Source organism: Strix uralensis, chromosome 9 (assembly GCF_047716275.1).
Source record: "Strix uralensis isolate ZFMK-TIS-50842 chromosome 9, bStrUra1, whole genome shotgun sequence".
In the NCBI taxonomy this organism is placed as follows: Eukaryota; Metazoa; Chordata; class Aves; order Strigiformes; family Strigidae; genus Strix; species Strix uralensis.
In genome coordinates this window covers 26,351,235-26,370,549 of record NC_133980.1, presented here as the reverse complement: position 1 = coordinate 26,370,549, position 19,315 = coordinate 26,351,235, and positions in this window count along the sequence as shown.

Sequence of the window (19,315 nt, the reverse complement as noted above, 5' to 3'; positions counted from 1 at the left end):
GGGAAATGAAAACAGACATTTCCTAGCAGGAGAGGAAGAATTCCCTGAACACTGTGATATGACAGATTACTGGATCTTGGCCATATGGGGAAGGAGAACATTCCTGGATAGGGATCGCCAGTGCAGGAAAGAGAAGGATTTATTCCTGCTTTTTATAATTATTCAAAAAGTCAGATGTGGAGGCACAACTATTTCATGTCTGTAGAAACTGAATCCTGGAGGGTCTTTTATTAGTACCAAATGAAGAAGCAAATATGATGGAGATTTATCTGTAGTCTAATGAAAAGAAAAAAAAAAGTATTAAATCAATGCATGAAGCAGATGTGTTGAATTTAAGCCGGTAAAACAAGCATCTTTTAGAGAGCTGTCAGTAGTCACTCTTCTCCAAACATGGAGCTCTTCATGTTTCTTATTTACTCCATAACATGGGACAGGTGAGCGTTCCTCTCATTTCCTAGCGCTCTGCTGTATTAGGATGACACCAGGGAGTTATATGTTAGAGTATGAAGAGATATGACCAAAATCTGTGCCATCAAAATGCCTTAACAGGAAATTGGGGGGTTTCACTATGGTGTGCTGTGTTAGGAAGTGATTTAGCTGTCACAGGTACAAAGCATAGCTTTATTGGGGTGCTTGCAGTGCAGGAGGTGCTGTGTCAGCAGAGATGGTGTTTGGAGACAAAAATGTTCCTTACACCGCTCTATGTAGAGAATAGTAGATGAAAAAAAACCTTCTACAAAGGTGCTAAAGAGGAGCATGGGGCCCCTTCCCATGTTTCATCCATGAGTACTTACATCAGCACTTCACAGGGGGAAAATAAATTACCTTGACGAGAGGTAAATAGCCCTGTACTAAAACACCTGCTCATGCGATAACCAGGAGCTTTGCTGGCTTTCCTGACCTATTTCAAGTCAAAATAGTTCCTCAGTTGTTCAGAACAATCTAGAGGAAGCAAAATTTGGATCAAATGTTGATTAAATGAATTGTCAAATTTATTGATTTGCTTCAGCCTTAGTGATGGACTTTGAAGGGCCCAAGGGCAGGCCTTGTGACCTCTGAATAGTTCTGTTCCCTTTCTGTAAAGTAGGTGTAAGAGTGCCTGTATATGTTTAGGCCTTATCTTGTCTGAAAGCAAAAAGGTATGAGTTGCAGTGAGGGCACACTGACCCACAGGACCTTTTGTGTCTGTGTTGTGTTGTATCAGTGAAGAGATGTTGGTCTAGTATTTTTTCTCTAGTGAGAGATCAGGCTGTTTACTATTAAAAAATACTAGAGCAATACTGTAGCCACGTGTCTGCTGAATCCACAAGTGCCACCTTTGGACAGGCATCCAGTAGCTCCACAGAAGGAGGATATGGTGAGGTATTGCAGTGTTTCCTCCAGGTATCGATCAAGCTAGTAAAAAAGAAAATGGATTTTGAAGCTGTGCCTGACCAAAATCACCCTGGTGCAGCTATTCCTATGAGAATTCTGTGTTACAGAGTTTTAGATGATTGCATGCACACAGGAGCAAATTGCTGTTTGCAACTTCTGCACTATTGAGATATTCAAGAGTAATCTCCTCCAGTTCTAGAGATTTACGGGCCCTTTATGCTGAATTGCCAATCCTGCGTTCTGCACACCTTAAAGAAATTTATTTCTTTACTCCTTGAAGTCTGTTTTCTTTGGGCTGTTGTGTGCAGTATTCTTAGGTGTTTGTGGCAGCAGAGAGGGAAACACATAATATCAGGCTCAAGGTTGGGAGTAATGATGTTCTTGCAAAAGTTAGCCCAAGTTATCTTGCAAAACCCATCTTTCTGACTGCCCTGTTGAGCGATGTCCCAGTGTATGGACAGTGGAAGTTTGCTGATTACATTTTAAGCAGAATTACTTTAAAAATATAGGGTAACATAATATCAAACTTCTGAATTTGCTATGAAAATATCTTCAGTTAAAGATACTGGGTTTGTCCTTGGGAAAACCTGTATATACTACTTGTATTTGGTTTTGATCTCCTGTATATGATCTTCCTACAAGGTCTAGGGTTGGGCTTTGTGGCTGTGACACAGATACATTTTTGAAACAGTCCACGACAAGGTCCAGCTATGCAGCTGTCACCATTTGACACAGACATGCAACATATCTCCATGCTTCTGTTGCCCATATGCAAAAAGATATGGACGCTTACTTTTCCCATACTGTTTGTGTTGTCCTTCTCAGTTCTTTTCAGATCGAAGACTGTCTTTCTGTATGTGTAAACTTGAAAACAGTGTGGACTAGAATTTGGTTAGATCTTCTAGGTATAGTTGAATCTAAATGCTAAAGTAATTGGGGGAGCAAGAAAGGATGTGGGTGGTGCTTAATCCAAGTGATCCTTGTTTTTAGATTCTCATTCTATCTGCTTTTGTATCATCTTTTCACAGGACTCCACTGACTTTATTGTTTGTGTTCAAGTTGTTTGGGATCCATGTGAATTAATGGCTCTGTTTTTCTTGGTATATTAAATCTCTGTCATTCCTGCTTGTAGTGTTTGCTGGGCACTCATCAACCTCGTGAATAGGCAGTCCCTGAAGTGTGCTGTATTGCATGCAGTTCTTTATGTTTGACACTTGCTCTCATCAGCATTTAAAAATCTGGTATGATGGTAATTAAACCCTGGATACTCTCCAGCTTTTTTTTTTTTTTTTTTTGTGTCTTAATCATATTTTGTGCTTTTTATGAAACTCAGTACTGAATATCAACAGCCATGTTGATTGCTCACAAGCTGTAAAGACAAGGGCAAGCTGTTCTCACCTTTAGGCATTTCCATGTTCCCTTGTATTCGTGAAGAAATAGCATATCTTAATCCTTTGTGTGTTGAGTTTTTCTTTGGCTATCGTACCGATGCACTAAGCAGAATAGAAAAACTCATGGGACTTATCTAAACATCTCAAATGAGGCAATTTGAAGCTGTATGATTTTGGAGTTACAGTGCAAATTCTCCCTGGTTGCCTATGAATAGCCTTTTTGCCCAGCAGGGAATTTGATTCTATCTTGAATGGTTTTATTCATATGTTTAATAACATTGGACAGTTTGAATACATGTACTTTTCAGTCCTGCCAATAGATCTTGTTCCTTTGCTAATTTTCATTTGGACATTAGCAACAGAGGGCAGAAAGCAAAGATGGCAAGATTTGCCTTCTTTGCAAATCTGGTTGTGTTCCAGGGCCAGATTCAGCCTTGCCATAAGAGAATGTAATTTCCTCAGACATCTCTGAGTTTGGAGGCTCATTATATGTAATATTAAATGTACAGGAGGTGATATAATGCCTCCTACCCTTCTTTCAGTGCTTTGTAAGAACAGTCTTTCCTTTGAAAGTCATATAATTAGCCAAAATAGCAAACGGCAAGTTGGCACTGCGAACATAGAGCTTGACAGTGCAAGTAAGCAATTAAGGGTTAGCTGCATTGCAGATGAATCAGCCTTTTCTTTTTTTTTGTTGTGCATGGATTTTGCAGAATGAAATACTTCTCCTGGGTGAGGGTGAGTGAAGGGGCCTAATACTTTGAGGAATTCATTAATGTTTGTCTTGAGTAAGAATCACAAAATCTACCCTAGGGTTATGTAGGGAAACTAGGTGAGAAAGGTCAAAACCTCCAGGAATACCAAGAATCTCACTCTAAACAGAGGACCACCATCAGAAACTTTTGCCCTAGTGGCACAGTTGGCTATCTTTGAACCAGAGCAGTATTGATAATGCTGTGGTTTTCCCTGTGATTGCTTTCATTTAATCCTGTACATCCAGTTCTCTTAATGTTTTGGGGTTTTTTTGTGATACATACGCAGACACACATGCTCAGTTCTCTTCTCTCCCTTCACACAGTAACATTTATTAGTATTTCAGTTCTTTTGCCAAACAGACTGTCTCTTGTACATCAGAGTGTAGTGTATCAGTTTTGTATAGTGTAGCTTCTTCCTTCCAAAGTTTAGGAAATCTCCAAGATATTTTTTTTTTTTTTGATTGGGAAAGGCTTTGGAAAAAAAATTCCTCAGTTATGTCCTCATCCTCTTTATTTTGTTAGGATCCAAACTGCATAATTTTTAAAGAAAGGCTTTTGGCTCTGGATGTTCAAATATTTTAATTTCTTTTAACAGAAAGTGGAAGGCAGGTTCAGCTCCTAGTTTGGTGTTCTTTTCCACAGTCATGCCAATCAAATTCAGTTTAGAGGGCTCAGTCCCACCCATGACTCTCTACCTAAAGGGAACATAAAGTTAGTAGTATCCCTCAGCAACATGTGTGTTGTATGGCTCTGGTTTTTAACTGACTATATCTTCACTATTAATATGCTACTTCAGGATATGATGTCTTCCAGCTCAGTGGGACTTTGTGCTTCTAATGAAGATAATGAATTGCATTACTCAGTTAACTGAAGCAGCTATCTTATATTTTAGGTGCTCCCAAGGTAGCTGGAGTAGCTATTGGGCAGTGAGGGAGGTGGCAAGAAGTGTGTTTTCTGCTTCAGGGTGCCTGGCCTTTGACCACCAGCTGACTCCGTGGGCAGGACCGGGGATGACAGGACTGTCCATGCTGTATGGGTTCACCTCTAAAGCAAGTAGAGAATCCTCCTACCACACAGGGGTCATGGGCAATGATCTGCCCCCAGTCCTGGGCTCAGAGACGAAGAACAGGGCTAAGCTACAAAGATTTAAGATTAACGTGTGGCAAGATTTTTTGTCACTGATCTACCCTGTGATACTGTGCGAAATGTTTCTCTTAGTCTCAGTTCCCCTTTTTAAAATTATCCTCCCCTGAAGAACTGGAGCAATGTGCCTTCAGTCAATGCTTGCTGAAAAAAGAAAGCAAGCCTTACTATAGCGAAATCCTGCAATCATCTCTCTGTTAGTATCATGGTACTTACTTTGCTAGGTATTATAAATAAGATTAAAAGAAGTGATTGTTCTGAACAATTGAAATCCTGAGCAAATCAGCCAGACAGACTACATATATATATGTATGTTGCAAATGCAGGACCAGAACACATATTGATCCATTAACAGCAAAAGAAGATGAAACCTCCTATATTTAATAAGAAACAATTCAGGACTTCTTATACCTAGCTGCTGCTAGAAAAGCATTGTCCCTTCAATCCTGATTCAAATAACGTTTTCTAGCGCAAGGTATCATCTCTTTGCTGAGGCTATAATTATTATCGTGGTCTCTCATGACCCAAGAAGCTAATAAAAAAGTCTGGGGAGGGAGGCTTTCTGTCAGTTATTCTACTTAAGATGAGAAATTGGTAAGTTAAGGGTGACTTTGATGCAGTCCGATGTATTTATAAAGAATTACAAAGGCCTGTGTCCCTGAACACAGCAGGACTCAAGAAAGCTTACTTAAAAGCTGTCGTCTTTGGCTTTTCCTGGGGCCATGTTGTTAATACTTTCTCAGTGTCCATGGATTTCTCTCTTCTGGCTCCTCAGTGCACAATTTTTGCTTTTCTTTTTTGATCATTTCCGCTGATCAATGCTTTGTCCCCTGGATGTGCAGCCTGACAGCCTTAGGAACGTCTCCATGGAATAATTAGTTCTGTTTGTTAGGAGTATGTAACTGTTTCCTTGCTTTATATTGCTTCTCTTCCCTCTAGGCTATTGTGTGCATCAGTGGGGTTTATATCAACCCAGAAGAGAAGTAGTTTAGCCCTGTGATAGTGCTTGAACCCCAGAGGTACCCCAGGATTTAACATGCCCTTTAACATTGCAGGGCAATGGGGACCTCACCCTGAAATTTTGTGTAGATATCGAGGACAAGGAGATCACTGAGTATATAAAGGAGATTGGCTAGCTTTTGGGGGGAAGCTGCTTCCCTGTGTAAGTGGCAACCTGGCAGAAAACTAGAGGTGTTTTATCTGAAAATGTGAAAGATGCAAAGCTGGCAGTTCTGAGTTAAGGCTTTTCATCCCAGACTGGCAGATACCTCCCTCCAAGTGAAGGAATTGCAATGTCCAAGTCATGAGCCTGGTGATGGGGAAGAATTCATGGCTGGTGGGAGAAAGAGTTTCTGGTTGTGTGGCTGTTGAGCTTAAACTGGCCATTGGCCACCTCAGGAAGCAATGTAAAAAAAAATGGCTGTGGAAGGAGACCAATTAGTGACCCTGAGTGTTGAAGCATGAGTCAGTTCGTGACAAGTGTGTGTTCACTTATGTTTCAGTCTGAGTTCTCCAGCTTTTCTTCTGAAGTGCTGAGCATCTTAATGCTAAGAGTAGTTCTGGATACAGAATGCTTCTGAAGATCATGCCCTGAATATCTATATTTGAGTGCACTCAAATGGATCTGTGCACCTACCAGACACAAATGAAGCTCATGATACCTGGTAGCAATAGATACAAGAATGCTGCTGTGGGTCTGATATTTACATCAGAGGTGGGCTCAAACCCCCAGTGTAGTCTCTGTGTCTTCGCCCTGCACGTGAAGAACATCTTTCCTCGTTGTCACTTCACATTCCTAGCACAGAAATGTCCTTGTGCAAGGTCTGGAGTGCCATTAATTCTTCAGGAATTCTTTCACAAAACTTGGGTGAGAAATTAAGAGCATCCTTTGAAGCTTCTCATAAGTACCCAACGTAAGGGGGCTTCTGCATTGCACTTGACTTCACCACAGACAGTGGTGTCACATCCTATTGCCTTGCTCGCGAGAAGCACCAGTGTATTGGAACAGGGATGAATTTATTGTTGGAAGGACCAAGCATGCTAGTTTCTCCTCCAGCCACATAGTAATGCCTGGGACATGATGCGCAGCAGAGGAAGTATCGGGGTGCTGCATCATCGCAGACCGCACAACCAGGCCTGATTTGAGGATATCACATTCAATTAGTGGAGTTAAGCATTCAAGCTTTTTATTCTGATAACTCACAGCTCTGAGCATGAATGGTGGTTCTGGACACTCCTTGGTATTTCCGTATATTGACTCTACTTAAATATCTAAAAAGAAAACTGTGTATATTGCACTAAAGCCTTACAAAGTCTTGTAATTGCTATTTAATTTCAGGCATGTTGCTGAGCACGGGATACATCCCAGATCTGGGACAAAAAGGAACAGTTTTCCTTTGCTAATGGAATAAGTTATTTTAGTGTAAAGTATAAAGTGCAAAGTCGGAATTGGTGACTGTTTCCTGTTTGAAGCTGAACAAGGTCAGTTCAGCTAAATTACACTGTGAGCCAGCTCCTGAAAAGTTAAGGAAATCAGAAAATCTGCAGATTCTATTAATGTGAGCTGGTCTAGATGCTTTTGGAATACAGAATCAGCAAGAACAAAAAAGTATTTTGGGGAATAGATATGCTGGTTCAGTGCAAAATCATAAACAGAGAAGAACAAGCAAAGATTATTCAGATAATGGTCTCAACTGAGAATAGCTAATCGGGCCAATTAGCCGTTATGATGTAGCTGTCTTATGACTAATTTGAGCAGTCTATGGTGGGTGATGATTATCTTACGGCACTTGCGTGAGTAGAGCAAGCAAAGACGCAGGCTGCAGATTTGTAGAGGAGGGAAGTCTAGTAGGGAAACTCGACTACAGCACAAAACTTTCCAAATCAGGACAGCAGCATAGATGTTTCTGGGTCTCATTTACGTAAAGGACTGAGGTTGGAGGGCCATGGTATAGGGAGGTGTCTGAGGAGCATTTGGAGGTCACTGAGGGGGTATGGAGGCAGCGTGCTGGGTAGAGCCGTTCAGGAGAGCAGGAGGAGATGGGAGGTGGGAACCCAGTGACTTCCCCTGTGACTCTGTAGGAGATTTCTTCCCTTCCCTGGTAGAAGCAGTGGCTGTATCAGCTCCCTCTGATTTAACTGCAGTTTGAGACACTGAAAAGTGTAAATAGCATCCTATAGCCAAATCCCTATACATAAAGACACGTTTGAGTGCAGTCTCATTGAGCGCTGGTCTGTGTTTGAATAGGGCTGGAGCAGGAACCTGTTTCAATTAATTTGCTGAGCTGTGGCCCTTGGAGATTAATTTGAGTTTCAGAAAGGTTGCTAATGAGTTTTGGGTGGAGAAACTCCTTCTCTGAAAGGTTTGCTGGTGATGCAAGAACAGCAGAGACCATGAGGTCTAAATGCACCAGAAAGTGGGAGGAAGCCCCTGAAATCAAAGGTGCGAAAGGAAGCTTTTCAGTGAAATACATTGGAGAGGAGGGGAGAGGAAGCTTATCTTTCAAAGGGGCTTGCTAATACTGAGTGGGACATTGGTGCATTGGCCCTGGTTGCACGTTGTCTGTTATTCCAGACTTTGCAAACAGTGCTTAACTGCAGTTTGGGAAATCTGTTTCAGTCTTCTTTCCTTTTCCTACAAAACTTGCCATTTTTTTCACAGACATTGTAGGCTGCAATTTAAGGGATTGACAGTAGGAGGATGAGTATAATTATAATGGACATAATTAAGGAAAAGATGATCACATAAAAGATTAAGAGTATTATGAGAGATGGCTGGAAACAGTGAGGCATTTCCCATAGTTCATGCTTATTTCCATCTTTAATGTGTTGCCTCTATGAATGACAGAGATGGGCAAAGTCTTGCTACTCATAACCAGGAAAGAGAAGTTAATAAGGACGACATATGGCTTAGTGCATGTGCATCTAATTAAGAAAGGTGGCTGCAATGTATTTTTTGGACAGAGAAAGGGACATATTGGAAGCAGTATTACTGCACAGGGTAATTATAGCAATGAAAAGTCAGAGAATCCTATTCAGGAAACAGTGAGGAAAACATGCTTTAACCAAAGACTTTTGGTAGAATATGTAGATGTGGGCAGATTGGTTTTATCATTGAATTCAGGAAATGATCAAAGGCATAGGTAGGGAACACTGAACTGTCACTCCTATAATCACCTATAATCACTGCCATACTGGTCTGGACTGCTGAATATATTGTTGAGGAACATTTTAAGAGGACACTTAATTTTTTCTAGAATGGAAATGTAGAAAAGCAAAGTATTGGTAGTTAGATGGATTTCTGGAGATAAAGGTCTGAAAAGGATGCAAGCATCCTTGGTAAGGAAAATACAGGTGGCAGCCTGCAAAGGGAGAAGGCCACTTCAGGTGGTGTTTTCCTAACTGTTTCTTCTGTTAGTGCATAATTTTGTATATTAATAGATTGAAATTGGTGTTTGAAATAGCCTGAGTAGCCTTTGTGATGGGTGGAGGAAAGGAGTCTTTCATATTTAAGCCTGGATGCTATTTGGTATCTTGCTGGCTTCCACCTTTATCTGTTCATTGTTTAAATGGTCTAATTGATGTATTTTTATTTATGTAATTTAACTTCCTCTTACTGTAAGGAAACTTTAATTTAGCATTAACAGATTATTTAAAGATTGTTTTTATGTTTGTATCATATTGGTGCTTTAAAATTATTTCAGAGCTAAAAATGTTTAAAAAACTATCTGCAGGTTCCAGCTGAAACATGTAAGATAATTTACAATCTAGTAATTAGAAAAGAGAAAGAAATTACAAATTTGGTTAACACTTCCTGTGCTGGATGGTGTCTGTGCTCTTCCCTGGCACCTCTGTCCGCTCTTTACCTTTTTATGGCACTTGTGTTTGTGTTAGGCTGAGGGGAGGCTCTGTATTTCCACGAGGACAAGAACTGCTACTGCCAGTGACTGTTGTGTCGACTCATTGGCCTGAAATAGTTTATTTCTATGTCAGTTGTTCACCATGTCAGCCTGTGAAATGGCAATAGGTTAAGTTGACCATGAATATTTCCATGAACTGTTTGCATATTCTATTGATATTTCACTGGCATGTGCACCTTTGGCATTACTGCTAATGTTTAGTGGCAAGTGTAGAAGGAAAAAAGGAATGGGCAAGAGAACACAGGCATACAAAGAACTATTCCTTCATCTTATTCATGAAACCATAAAATTTTAAATCTATTGCCGAAGGAACTGCAAGTATACCCAAGGAGTCTGTTCTTGTCCCGTCCTTCTTTTGGTCCATAACATTTTACTCACTATTCCAGACCACAAATACCTGCAGGAGTCATTCAACTAAAATACTCCCCTGTGATTGCTTGTCTCCTGACAAATGGCAAGAATCCTGGAGTCTTGCCAAAGAAAGTGAGCCCCATGTGTGAATCTGGGTGAGAGCAGTGAATACAGGTGTCCTGAAAAGAGTCTGTATCCCCTCTCTTGGTGCCCTTCACACATGCGGTTTCATCTCCCCACCACCACCGAGACGGACTAAAGGCTTTATAATATCTGAAATGAGAAAGGATGTGTGAATGTTCTGTGGAGGAGCTAAGCTAAATCATTTGTCATGCGGTAGTCTCCATCTCAGATAAGTTTTGGAAGTACAGTTGTCTTCAAAGTCAGGATTATTCAATTGCATTCCTGTCACATTGAAAGCATACAAAGGAAGTGGGTGTTTGTAGCAGCCCACGCGTGAGGGAACACTTGGGATGCCTTTGACCATGGGTGACTTCTTTTAATGTCTGTTCTTCTGGAGACTGGGTTCCTCGTCAGGAGTCTCTGAATGATCCTCATAGCAAGGGGGGGAACTAAGGGGTTCCAGGGATGTAACATCTCTGGTCAGGTTTAAAGTATATTTTTACCTGAACAGAGTGGAAGAACAAAAGAGGCTTTGGGGTTTTCTCAAAGGCAAGTGCAATATGCAAAAAGCTGTGTGCATGCATGAAGGGGGTTGGAGTACTTGTATAAGAGAGATCTGAATGGAAGCAAATTAAAAGGCAAGCCACTAGTTAACCTGAGGGGGATGCATCTGCATGCTGCTCACAGGGCACTGAGGTGGGCTAAGCTGGCGTAAGCAAACCCCCATTCAGCTCAGCAGTGTAACATTTATTTGAATAATAGAAAGAGAAAAGCAGAGATTCAGGTAGAACACCGGGATTTAAAAGTTTCTGAAGGGTTGACCTGAAGGTCAGATTCTGTTTGCTCTGTGCCAGAGCGCCCTGCAAGGGTGGAAGGCTGTTCTGAATTGCTGGGATTGCGCTGGTTCTGCGCAGACACCGCAGGGCTGTGCCGGTGTCACTCGTCCTTGGGAGGGCTGTCCCCAGGGGCTCAGGGTAAAGGAACTAGAACAAACAGCTTTTGTCCCTAAAGCAAACAGAACTTCTGACAGTGCTCTGAACTCTTGGATTTGCTGAACAAATGTGGTGTTAGCCTCCTCTGCCACACTGCTTCTCTTGTAAGATTGGTGCGGTTTGAAAGCATGGGCTGTACCTGGGGGGCTCAGGGCCGTGTTATTTGCAGCTAACCCATGGATGCTTTTTCATTTGGGATTTGCCTCTGAGGGGCAGTCTCTCTGCAAATGTCTCCTGCTGGCTTTGTGCCCATGTTCTTCTCATACACATGCAGTTCCATACCTAGAAAGCACAAACAATTGAATAATATGTTTTTCAGTTCTTTTGGGGCACAGTCTTATGACATGAATCTGCAGAAGTGTTTTCCTAAGTAGGTTTCAGGTAAATTACTGTTTTCTATAAATTAATATTTTTCTACAGATGTGGGCTTAAATGGTTTTTCTTGTGGATTATGAATCTTGTGAATTGTTTCAGTGGTGCTTTTAGGAGAATAAATAGATAAAACAGAAATAAGAATTGTTCGTGCCAAGACTTGATAGATGTTTTCTTGTTTCTGTGAACAGGCAGGCAGCTGGTTGCTGGTTTTTTCCTTTTTTTGTCCATGCTGCTGAGAGGTAGTCTGGCACATACTGCAGAGCTGAAATTTAGTTGCGGTGTGCAGAGCTTAAATACAAATACTATAATTAAAAATTATGACCTACCTGTAAAGCTGGAAAACTGAAACTGAGCCGTATATTATTACTGCGGTATGGTACCTCAGTGCAGTTCTTTCCCTGCACTAGTGTTTTCATAGTGAGACTTCAGACTGTCCAGGGAAATTCTCATGAGTCTTGCTGCTACCTTCTAAAGATTGCTAAAAAACCCTTGTGCTTCTTGATGTACTGGTGGGCTGGTTACAGAGGACCATGTGGTTCATATTGCTGTCTCCTCAGCTGTTATAAAATGTGATAGAAATACGACCTTTTAAAAGTACAGAGATGTTAGCTGAAAGTTCTCTCTCTTTCTTCTAAAAATGCACTCTCACTTGTAGCACACAATCACTTTGTGTCTGCCAGTTTATGAGCCCACTTTCAGAAACACCTTAGGGGCACTACCCTGAGTGTTAAGTGTTCAGCCCCTGACAAGCCAATTCCCACTGTATATTTCTTCACTGGATATATCCAACATTACTTTCAGATGTCCTGTCCAAAGGCTTTTCTATTACTCTTCTGTGTGTGTAGTGGCTGTGGTTAATGTTACAGAAATTGGAGTGAGGGCAGTTCCCTTGACCAGGTATGGAAGGGACCTGGAGCCTTACAGTGAATCTAGTATCTGCAGTATACAAAAGTACAGCGTTGTTATCTTCTGTTTGCAGATGCAGAACTTAGGTCTGAAAGCTTCTCTGGAGTGTCACAGAACTTAGCAATGTAACATCAAACGAGGGTTTGCTCTTTAACATTATTTGGGTATTTTTTTTGCAAGCACCTTATCTCAACAGAACTCTTCTGCATCAGCTGCAACACTGTTAAATGTTTTTGCTTTTTAGGACATTTTCAGTGTAGCACCTGGAATGGAGCCAGCCGACTAATACCTGACTTCAGTAGAAGGGGCCTGAAACCTTCCAAACGATCACAGGGATAGGCAGAGCAGCAGCTGATCTGATGAGGTGATTAAGAATCAAGCATCCATGACAAATAGCCCTTCAGAGGAAGTTAGCTTTTGTGGGAGCAACTTGAGCTGACCCTGAGGTAGGATAATTATGCTGAAATGACATGAATTGCGCGGCACACTTACATATATTTTAGTTTCTTGCCCTTCTGATCGTAATTAAGTGCCTCTACCAGATCAAAAGCTGTTTTAACTCATTTGGAAATAAAATTACTGTGCCTACTGTGCTGTGTAAAGTTTGGGAAAACCTTAATGAAACAAATTCTGTCAAGGGACGCTGCTTTACTGTCCCAAGGTACTTATTTTAAATCAAATGAGTAAGGATTTGTAACTTAAATTTGTTGCATGTGTTGTGTGGAATCTCTTTGTGGGTAACTGTTGAATCAAATAGCACTGAATATTGAAGTGCTGGGAATTTGCGTTTTCTCCTCTGAGACCTCTCTCCCTATACAGATCCCTGCCACCTGGATTCACCTCAAAAATCCTTTATTTTCATTTAAGTTCTGAAGCATTAAACCTTGTTTCATTTGAGTGTACCTACTTATTCTGGGTTTGTCAGTATAGTTACAGAACTGCAGGACTCTGACTGTCTATCTGGCAGAATTATTCATTCAGACCCAGTAAAACTGCTCATAAGGTTTAGTTTTGCACAATACTTTTTGTCTTGCTCATATAGACTCTCTTCTTTTTGGGTTCTGAATTCTACTAAACATGAGAACTCAAATGCAAACTGACTATATTCAAAAGTGAAAACCATTTTCTTTTTCTGTAATAGATATAAAATCATGTGAAATCAAAATTAGATCTTATTTTCCTCAAGCAAAATTTAGTATGAAGCATGTGTTTTTCTTATATTTCAGACCAAACTTGAAGTTATGCTCTGATTCATTGAAAGCTTTGTGGATTTCAGTCAGACCTGTATCCTAGGATTTGGTGGGTCTGTGTATTAACTCAGCCATTCTCTCCCTACTGTTTTATGTTTAGACATTACTCTTGAAATCAAGGGCAGGATTATAAAAGGTCAATATATTGAATGAAACTTTTGATTTATGAAAATCCAGAGAGGGATAGATGTATTTGTAGCTGTCATGTTTTCTTTAAACAAAAATAGCTGCCTTATTTTAATGAAAACTGTGTAAGATAAAGACCTTGCTAAATAAGTTAAAATCAGTTTTAATGCTATGACTGTATTGCTTTAAAATTTGTGAAAGTCAACACCCGAAAAATAGATTCTTGAGTTAAGTCAGAACTAAATGTTCCCAGCCTCAGAATTGTAATCCTGCTTTTTAGAGCAGAACAATTTATAAAGCATGGATGCGGACTGAGATCAGGAATTTAAAGCTCTGGCATTTTGGTCCACTTCCCTGCCTACCTTAAGTAAGTCATGTCCAAAAAGCTTTGTGTTTATGTACCTGTATTTACTCATACTCATTGCATGTACTGCATTGACATTGGAAGGCTGTGGTGAGCTTCTGCTGTCATTGCTCTTCTCTCTTGATCACTTGTCACTAATGATGTTTTTTCCAAAAAGTACTTTGTTGTTTCAGTACTAGACTTGGTCGAGATCTTGCTAACATTGACCACTTGTTTCTGTCTTGTTTTGCAGTATGCAGTGAATGCTCTTGATTAATTCCTAAGTATGTTCACCTGTTAAAGGCTTGCCTTAAATGCCACAGTGAAATCTTGTCCTGGCTGTGACTAGCAATAGCTGCCAGCTCTCAAACAGGGCACATTTAACGAGTGGTCCTTGCTGTTCCTGGTAAGGACATACACTGTTCATGGCATGGTGGAGACAAAAGATCAGTTCTGAACAGTTCTGAACATTCAAAATCTTAATTCTATTTGTGGGAACGCAGAGTGTTTTCTCCAGCTGGACTGTGATTGCATGAGACTGAGAGAATGAAGAGCTGTCTTTGTTAGCCAGCTCTGCTCAGTGTGAATTTGTTTGGTGTGGTTCATCTTCAAGGCAGTACCCCACAACTGCAGGCAGTACCCCAACACATGATGATTTGTGATACCTTTGTGACTTTCTGGAGCTGCTTAGGTTTGGGGGTTTTTCATGCCTTCTGGCAGCAGAAGAAATAATGCATGGAAGTAACCTCTGAAGGACACTGTTGACTGTCAAAATGAATGTTTCAAGTATCAATGAGGCTTTTGCCTAGTTCTGATATTGGGAATACTTGTATCTCCACCCCACAGTGGGCTGAGTGCTAAGCCGGTGCTGCTTTGCTTGTGAAGCGGAGCTAAACTGTTCACCCTTTGGATAATGAAAGTGAGCGCATTCCCTGAACCTTTTCTGTCTCAAAAATAAGATTTTCAGTTTAGAAAAACTGCATTTGACCATAACTCACGCTTCATCCCATTCTCTTCTGCAGCCCTTCTTCATTGTTTACACACATTCACAAAGAAATAGATAAGTATAGTCACCAAGACCTCTGGGAGACTATAGTAGACTGTAAGGAGAATAGAAACAATCAAAGTTTATCTTGCACCAAAGGAAAATCCTTTCTGGCTTTAGAGATACCACCTCTTGCTAATTTGCAGACATGCTATGTATTTTTCACTCCATTGTGCTTAGAAAGCTAGTCCAGACAGATAGAAAGAGTTGACAGACAAAAAATAAAATGAGGTTATATAGGTTAAAGGGGTGGTGGATGGTGTGTGACTGTGTTCATGTTGAACTGTTGTCATCTCTCTCAGATGCTCTTCCTTTCCCACATTGTATATTATATTGCTACGGGACGAACAATGTTTTCCTGTTGAAAACCTCATGTGGGTTCAGGAAAAGGGAGTGACAAGTCTTTTTCAGAGATGTCTAGTAACCAGAATTACTGAGTACATTTCATAGACTCTGGAAATCACAGGTCTGTTTTCTTAATATACAATGCTGGGTAGTACAAGAACTGTTATGGATCTTGGAGCTGCAGTTTTTCCCTATATTCTGGGAATTACAGTGCATTAGCTATCCTATGTAGACATTGCCCTCCTTGTCCAGTGAGCTGGCGCAGTGTCACACTGGCTTGTGTATTTTAGCAGCAGGGAGGCCCAACATACCTGTCCCCACCGACTTAGAGAAGTTAAAAATATGCATCCTAGTTGAATGCTCTACTATTTGTATTGGCCGGATGATGTAAATCTGACACATTCCCACTTGACTGTGCTACTCAGGTGATTGATTGAAATCTACACAGAATACATCAATACCGTGTTACATGACTCAAGATTTCCAGCATAGATTGTTTCTTTTGATGGCTTATGAAAAAGGTATGCATGTCCTTGCATCCCGCTATTTTCGTTGTACCCCACTGCCTCTCTAGTGTTAAACACTGTTGGTGCAGAGTTGTACTGCACATAGAATTTGCCTTAGCTTAAACAGGAATTATTCCATTGGCTTCACAAGAATTATGTTTCTCTGCTACAGCAATACTCAACTGTGTAGCACAAACCTTTTGTTAACATCACACAATGCAGATGTCTCATGATGCACTGGGGTGCAACAAACAGAAGAAAGGCTAAGCTGATCTTTGGAAAATGCCATAAATTAATTTGGTCTTGTGATAATTATTTTATTATAATTATTTCATTTAAATTATGTATCATTGTTATAATTTGCTTTTTTTGTTACTAATGGACACTTTTGAGATGCAAAATAACTCCAAATGGTGAATGCCTTAACTTCATGGCCAAAAATTTTTCCTGACCACTTGTCATAGACTATTCCTTGCTCCTTCAGCCCTTGGATTCTCTCTGTGGTGAGCAGCTGCCTTTGTTTTGTTTTCCTCCCTCGCTGCCTTGTCCCTGCAGATTGTACAAAGTTGGGACAACACTCTTGGGAGGGGATGGGAGAAACCGGAAAAGCGTTGGGGAGAGTTGAAAAGATGATAGAAAGTCAGTGAGGAAGTTCTTAAAGAGAGGTAACAGGTTTCTGAAAGAAGAGGACTGAGATGATTAAACTTTAGAAAATAAAAAGTTGGTGTTTGAAACTCATAAATCAACAGTGACATTAAATCCTTTGTGTATTCAACTTATATAAAATTCCACAGATTCAGAGGCAGAAGATTGAGTATTTGACAGTATCTCACAGATTTGTCAGTCCCATGTTACCTGTTCTCAAGAGCAGAAAGATGTTACAAATTCTAATGGCACTGTAGATTATCCAAGAAATGAGTATCAGGCCTCACTTCTCTCTTCTGTCTACCCTTGCCCTGAGAAATGTATTGTTGTAGGTTGGATGTTTATGTTTAATTTCTACCGAAAGAGGCTTTGGAAAGCCGGTAAGATTACTGCATTTTGATTCTAGTAGGTGGAGGCATCTTGAGCTGCTTGGCACTGTTGGCTTCAGTTGCAGCTCTGGCAGAGGGGGGAGGTGGAATTAACATGAAACCATTTTAAATTGTGGCACTTAACTTGACTAACTACAATTATAGCAAAATGCTTCCTAAAGTATCTGATTATATCTTACAGTCAGAAGTTCTAAATAAAATACATAAACATACATTAAGAAGGAAAACAAGAGCGAGTGTTAAGTACAGAAAACAAGAGAGGTTGCTAAGTATAATTATTAAAGCTTGCATGAGGTGTTAGTGTTTTGTTCTTTGATGTTATATATTTAGAGAAGGAGGCTGAACTGTCACCTTTGTAACTGAATCACTTATCAACTGAATACATTAAGTATGAAACATATCGCTTATATTGCATTTACATGGTTAATCTGTCTACCACATTCTGAGTTTTTCCCTACTCAATCAGTGGAAGATTAGAGCCTTTTTTTTCATAATTGCTTTGTTAAACCACTTCTCTGAAATTAGCATTTAAATAAGGGCAAATTGAGTACTGAACTGAATTTCCATGAAAATGTGATAAACCCCAAACCTATACAATGTATGTAAGCAGAGATACGTGCAGCATATGTATGCTTTGTGTTGAGCATGAAAGCAGCCGGGGTACAGTTGCCATCTAGGACAGGGACAGCATATATGTGAGTTTCTATGGCTTGCAAGACAGTGAATTCTGATTTACCTGGCATCTCTGAATACAGCTATTAGCACAAAATATTAATACATGTAGAGGGCTCTTTTTGGTTTGCTGAAATGTTTATATATGTGCTGTCTCAACTTGGGATTCGACTTACTGCTTTCAGATGCAATGATGAATTAAAAATGAGGGAGAAAGGGGGTTTAGCATATGGGAGTCCTTCAGTGTGCTGTCAGCCTTCCAGATGACAACAGTTGAGTGAGAAAGTGATTTGTACTGGGGGGTTATTTGGCCAGCCTTTAAGAGAGGGTGAGCGCTTAACGCACTGTGTGAGCAAGGCTTGCCAGAAGTTCTCTCAAATTTCACACACACTCACTCCATCGGCTTTTAACAGAAATGTGTAAGCCAACTGTGTGGATGTAAAGCCTGAACTCTTCTGCAGGACACCTTCGGCTTTATTTCAGTGGGAAGCCCAGGTCAGCATCAATGTGTCTACCCTGATTTCAGGATAAGGGCAGAGGCACCTACTAGAGTCTTTCAGGAGGGCTGTTCTCTCCAGGAAACGGATATTTGATTCCTGTGCCGGGGTCCAAGTCTGGTTTGTTGAACTTTGTAAAAGGCACAGCCTTGCAGTGCAGTTTGGGGTAGTCAAATGGCATAGCCCCTTAAGAAAGGGTTTTTTATCTCGGTCCCTTCCAGATACTGGAAAGATATCCCTCTATTAAGATGTGGAGGAAGGGGAACATGGTGCAAAGGCAGCCGAAAGAAAGGTAATGTGATGACAAAAGTCAGAGAGAGGAGTGGATCCAAGTACATGGTATGAGAGAAGGAGAAAGGACATGAGGGCTGGGACAGGGGAAGAGACTGCTGACAGAATGCCTGCATTGGCCAGAAATTACCTTTTTAGATGTCTGAGCATTTGAAGTCCACCCATCATGAGCTTCTAACTGAGAGGATTGTGGTTAAACTTCATCTGACTAGATTATCATATCACTGTCTTAATTTGGATTATTATTAAGACTCAGTCTTAACACTCGCTTATTCTGTACATGTGTTGGCATATCTGGCATGGTATGTATGTTGGTATGGTTTTGTGTGACTATACAGATATGTATGTAGTCATATGCATACATATTAAGAGCATTTTGGTTGGGCTGTTTTGCCATTTGTTCTTTTAAACAAGACATTGGAAGGATACAAAGCAAGTATGTATAGGTGTGATCACTCTTGATGCTTCAGTAAATTCTGGCTTGGGTTAAGCTCTGTACCTGTAGAGGTGACAACAAAAAGCCCTTCCTGGTTTAATTGCACAGGAAAGCTGAAAATGGAAATGTGTTTTTTATGATGCAATGCTGGAGGTGAAAAAAAAAAAAAAAAACCAAAAATAAGGAATGCACCACGTGGCAGTATCCATCTCCTACATCACTAGGGTAGTTTTTTTCCCCCAAGTTTGCCTCATGGTTGTTCAAAGGCCGTGGGAAGTCCATTTATAGTGTCTGCTGATTTCAGGCTGGGGGCAGTACCTCAGCTTGAAGCAATCAACGAGTTGGCTAGCTTCAAAGTTGTGGGCATACAAAGGTCACCCAGGCTGTTTTTTTAGAAGAGGAATGTATTATTTGTTAGTGTTACATTTATTAAAAATCTTA